The sequence below is a fragment of the Vicia villosa genome, linkage group LG6 (genome assembly GCF_029867415.1).
Source record: "Vicia villosa cultivar HV-30 ecotype Madison, WI linkage group LG6, Vvil1.0, whole genome shotgun sequence".
NCBI classification, from domain to species: domain Eukaryota; kingdom Viridiplantae; phylum Streptophyta; class Magnoliopsida; order Fabales; family Fabaceae; genus Vicia; species Vicia villosa.
Genome location: NC_081185.1, coordinates 10732250 through 10738249, shown reverse-complemented (window position 1 = coordinate 10738249; position 6000 = coordinate 10732250).

Sequence of the window (6000 nt, the reverse complement as noted above, 5' to 3'; positions counted from 1 at the left end):
ACTATTGAGCGGAACCAATTTTCGAAAAAGCTCACGAAGAAGATTCGTCTCTCGATATAGATGGGGAACAAAATACGATCTTTCGGGTACCCTCATCTATTGGCTGAAAAATGTGCAGTCATTGGATCTAGAGATAAAGGAGAAGGACATCGCCATGACATCTGCTTATATGACACTTTCCAAAATTGAGGTAGCCTTAGCCAAGACGACTCAAGCATTAGATTCCTCCCACAAGAAGGTGCATGAGTTGGAGATGTATTTTAACAGAATTCAGGAAGTTTTGAAGAAGGCTTAATATGATCTTCAAGAGATGCGTCTTAAAAACCTTGACATATCCAAAAAGTATGCCAAGTTAGTGGAAGACACTTATTTTATTCTACATGTTCTTTTGAGAATCCACTAAGGCAGGTGGAATGCTTTTATCCCAAGATGCAAATATCAAGGGAACAAATTCTCCCTAAGCATGAAATAGTGGATAGAGGCTGGTTAATATTGAGTCGAGCTCATAGTTGTTTTTCCATTGGGGTGCTCATGCCTGGTGTAACACTTGTTGTTAAGTAAATGAATATTAAATTATCACCTTTACGTCATTACTCTTTTTGTATTTTCTTACCATTATTTCTTCATATGATGTGTGTTGCCTTGCGTCCCGAGTTATTTCCTCTAGGAAGTGGCTAACATCTTAGGTCATGCTCAAAAGTTTTATTGGACGTCTTAGAAGAACGTGCGTGTCCAAAGGTTTGCTCCTCTTCTATATCCCCAAGTTTAAACTTGGTTGAAGGTCCTCGTAGAGGGGACTCACCTCACGCGTTCTAGAGTAGCATGCTGTCGTGACCAGGTGATCCATGATCACCACTTAATTTCATGGTATGTTTTCTCTATTCCCGTGACTTTTGTTGAGGGGTTTTGATTGCTTTATTCATACACCTATGATGTTTATGACAAAACCCCTTAGTCATGTATATCCTTTGAGATCATCAAGGAGAAAATTTAGAGAAAATGTTACTTATTTCCAAGTAAAAGACATTACATGTTGATGTAGAGTAAAATTTACACATGTGGGATATAAATACTTAACCAAGCAATTGTGTCGCTACTTATTGATATTTAAGCATTTTCATGCATAGCATCATGGTTGGCTCAACTTTTCCTTACATCTATCTCCTACATTTATCAATTTATAGTGATTCATGTCATACCTGTTGGAAACACCACTCCATTCCTTTGGTGGTTGATCCCTAACTCTTCTAATTGTTTGATCAGGGAGGCCGTGTTAATCTCCATTATTCTCTTTTCCCATTTCCCACATTTGTCACGTTACAAGGTTTTGTATATCCTCTAGGCTTCTGATTGATCAACACATATTATCATTGGGTTGCCATCATAGGTCCAATGTCGCTACAAAGGGTCTATCTAGGATCCATTTGTAGACACTCTTACACCGAAGTACCAAAAATTACAGATTAACCGTCTTGGTGTCCCTTGCTTCTTCAAGGGTAACCATTAGCTCGATGTATCCTTAGGGGAAGGTAACTATGTCATTAAAGGCTTGTAAGTTGGACCTTTTGTATAATGGTAACTTTTCTATTTCCAGTCCAAGCTCCCCCATTTATGAGGATCCTATATTCATCAAAATTGGTCATATGTGCCGTTATCACAAGAGGAAAAATTTTATTCGAGATTCTGACCATTTTTTCGCTATCATGGAACCTGAGGATAGGTCTCTTTGGTTTCCCTTTAGAAAATTCCTTTCCTTCTCTATTAACCGTCATTAGCTTTATGATTCTTCTTTTAATGGTGCCATTGGACGGGTTCCTTAGCCTGGGAAGGCCTCCAGTAATAGACACGATGTTCTTTCGGTCATCTTGTCCTTCACTGCTACTTTCTTTTTTTTCTTTTGGCATTGGTAACTGCCTATATTGTTTCAATAGAAGATTCATTTTCTCGACGAGGGGATCATTTCTTGATTTCTTTCTTTCCCAAATGTCTTTTCAATCGCCCTTCTGGGTGCACCGGGTGAGCCTTCCTTTCTTGACCAGCTCTTTGATCGCGTCGTTTAGGTAGACACAATCATTGGTGTCATGGTCGCAGCTCTTGTGAAAATTGACAAATCTTATTTTGCCGGTCCTGAAAGAATTCCCTTATTGGATAAGGGTTTCTTATTTTAGCTTCCTTTATTGGATAAGCGGCTTAAGATGCAATCAGACTAATCTACTAAGCTAGGGTTTAATGATCACTGCAAAATCTAATGATGGCACATAACAAGAATACATCTCAAGCCTCATCTTTAAGAAGAATTAAAGCAAGTGTTTGTATTAAAGATTTATCTGACAAGTCTTAAAGCTTCAAAGTGTGAAAGAGAGGAAGTGTGAAAACTCGCCCTATTACGTCTGAGTGAACAATATGTTGTAAAAGAAATGGGTTTTTCTCGTAAATTTATACGACTAATCACACTTACACACACTAAAATGAGTTTTACATCTTATTTTTCTTAAGAAAATATCTATAAAAATGTTTTAAAGCCATGACAATTGAATCGGGAGCTTCCAAAAAAGCTCTAGTAATTTTTTTGTACTAGCCATTTGATTGTCACTTATACCCAATCGATTGAATCAGTGCAAAAATATTCATTAAAAGTTTAGGAAAGTGTCTTAATAAATGGTAACGAATATGTTATATATATATATATATATATATATATATATATATATATATATATATATATATATATATATATATATATATATATATATATATATTTTCCTTTTAAAACTTTCTAAACCATTAATTTTAGGTCAACCAATCGATTGAAGCATGATTCAAATCGGTTGGCTCATCAATTTTGGCACCGAAAAATTTTCTTTTCTGTGCCAACCTCTAGCCTATAAATAGAGGTGTCTCCCCTCATATTTTAACATCCAGAATCGTGAGCTTTCATATCTCACTCCTCATTCTCTCTCTAAAAACATTTTCTCTCTTTCTCTCTCTCACTTAAAAATTTAGTCGTAGTGCTTTCGAGAAAGGTCTTTTGCAAGTGAAGCATCTGTGTAATTTTGGAAAGGTAGTGTTGTAAATTCACCATGGAATTTTTTTTACCTTGGTTGAATAATTTATCCAATTAGGGATTATGTATTTGGGTTTGAAGCTAAAACCTTTAAAATCTTGGGTTGGGGTTTTAGTTACTAAACTGTCGGCTCGGTTCAAAGATTCAGCCTGTTCAAAAGCTTTCGTTGGTTCAAGATCAGCCTAGTATTAAAATCTTAAGATGGTTCATGGTTATCTTATATAAAACCTCGGTTCAGTTTGTGTGCTTGGCCCGATTAAAAGCTTGCTAAGGTTGGAGATTAGCGCGGTATAAAATCTAATAGGTTCATGTTCAACCCATCAAAACCTCAACTCGGTTCGTGAGCTCAGCCCATTTTAAAACTTCTCCTCGATCCGAGATAAGCCCGTGTAAAATTTTGGTTTAGCTTGAGAACTAATCGCTTCAAGTTGTTGTTTGGAAAGAAGACTAACTGCTTCAATCAATCGTTAGGAAGAAATTTTAATCACTTCTCTCCTATATTTGTTGTTTGGTTGGAAGTTAGTTAGAAACTTCATTTTTCTTGTAAAAAGGGGGTTCGAGAGTTAAACCTTCTCAAAGCTCTTAATTTTTACTAGATACTCTCATGATTAAATCTTGGGGACATGACTAAGTCCTCTTGACAAACCTGTATAATTTATGTGTCTTCTCACTCCCCCTAACTTTTGCTTTTTGCAATTTAAATTTTTGTTGCATAATTAAAAGTTTTTAAAAATGTTTTTAAACTCTGAACATAATCATAAAATTTATCAAATCAAAGTTTTTTTTAAAACAAACAATTTACCCCGTTTTATGTGTGAAGTCATATGTCTTACAAGTGGCATGAGGGCATAACTCTTGTTTAAGAACTAATCGTCTCATAAGGAAAATGACTTCCAACACATTTTTAAACAAGGGCTCTTTCCTAAACACAACTCTGTCATTTAATTGTTCTATATTTGAAATATGGAAAGCTAGATTTAGAATTTTTATTCAAATTATTAAAATTGAATTATGGGAAACTATAATCAATGATCCATTTATCCTTACTTACCAAGTAAATGGAAAATTAGCAAATAAATTCGTTTTCCTTTGGACGAAGAGGAAAAGAGAATATTTGAATTAGATTTCAAAACCAAGAGTTTTATTGTATTGTCCTTAGATGATAGTAAATTTCTTTATGTTTACAATTGCAAAACCTCCAAGCAAATTTGGGATACTCTTGAAATTATATATGAAGTTTCTCCAAGTATCGAATATGAGTAAATGAACACACAGGACGAATAAGATGAAGATATTATTTATCAATATTTTTCAAAATTTAAAAGTGCTAGAAATTATACTGGAGTGTCAGTCACTAACCAATGTGCAAGAATTAAGAATTCGAAACATAATCCAATCCTTAAATCAAAAGATGGGGATGTTTGCGAATCTCAGAAAAAAAACCAAGGAAAAAGGAAATCATAAATAAATTGAATGAACTAGTTAAATTACTTAAAGATTAAGTTACAAGCTCAAACACAGAAAGATAATCAACTTCATAAAAATCCTATCAAACAACCCTAATGGCTTCCTTCGATAGAACAAACTCAGTAGTTTAACGATCTTCAAAAGATTCAATATCAAATGAAGGAACCTCATGTATAAAAGACTGTGAAGAAGAAGTATCGTCCAATGGAATCTTCGAAAGAAGAAGAGTAGACGAAGCACTTACAAATAAAGGATAATGAACCTCAGCGAGAACTATAAAAAAATCCTTTTCAAACGAAGAAGATGAAATCTAATTAAAGACATTATATGAGGAAGATGATTTTGAGGTAACTAAACCATCCTATAAGCAATTGTTTAAAATTAGTGCTAAGTTGGTAGAAGAAAACGATAAACTTAAAAAACGCAACTTAGACCTTAATGAGTATTTAGGGTTTCTTGAAGAAAGAAATTAATTGCTTAAATTATAAATAACTAATATTAGAAACTCAAGAGAAACATGTGAGACTTGTGTCTCTTTGAAAAAGAAAGTAATAGACTTGCATGAAACCCTGGGTAAATTTATCAAAGGGAAAGAAAAAATTGACTTGACCCTATCATGTCAAAGGTCTTCCTTAAATAAAAATGGATTAGGATTAAAAAAAGGATAGAAAACCTGGTAAAGGTTTAGATCATTAGAAAAAGAATCGTCTAGTTTATATGTACACACATTGCAAGAGATTTGGCCATCTAGAGCCTTTATATTTTGACAAGTTGAAAAGGTTTAAAGATAATAACCCTAGAGCTTTTGGAAAAACTAACACACTTAGACCAAAGAAAGTTTGGGTACAAAAGGTGAAACCTTAGTGTTTTGTAGGCATGCTTTGTAGCTTGAAGCTTTAATGGTTATTAATTGATTTGTGCAAAGCAAATAGAATACTTTCATGTATATAGTATTTATGAAGTCTCTGATCTAAGAATAACCGATAATGGTGAAATCAATGACAATGATCAAAGCAAGTATTTTTGAGGATATCTCAACATTTATGATCCCCAGTTAAAATCATAGAAGTTTAGATAGATATGTCTATGATAAACTTACCCATCTCATTTTTTGAACCAACTCTCGCATCCAATGATACATATAGAAGGACACACCATAATATGATTGGTGTTCCCCTTAAGGGGTGTTTTATCCAGGCCTCATGATAATAGGGGTAGCACACTATTTTAAGGTTGAAATAATCAGAAAAATCTGATTAATCCTTTAAAATAGTGGATTTAATTTTGCTCATACGAATAAATTATGTTCACTAACCAACAAGATGAGTTTCTAAGTATTTTATGGAATTGAGGTGCAAATAAGACTGAACAGAGATGTAGAAAATTCAACACAAGGCCCAAAATGCTCCAAGAAGACTGGCTAACGTAAGCCCAACTGATTGGCACCTTGTGGAAATCGATTGGAAGAG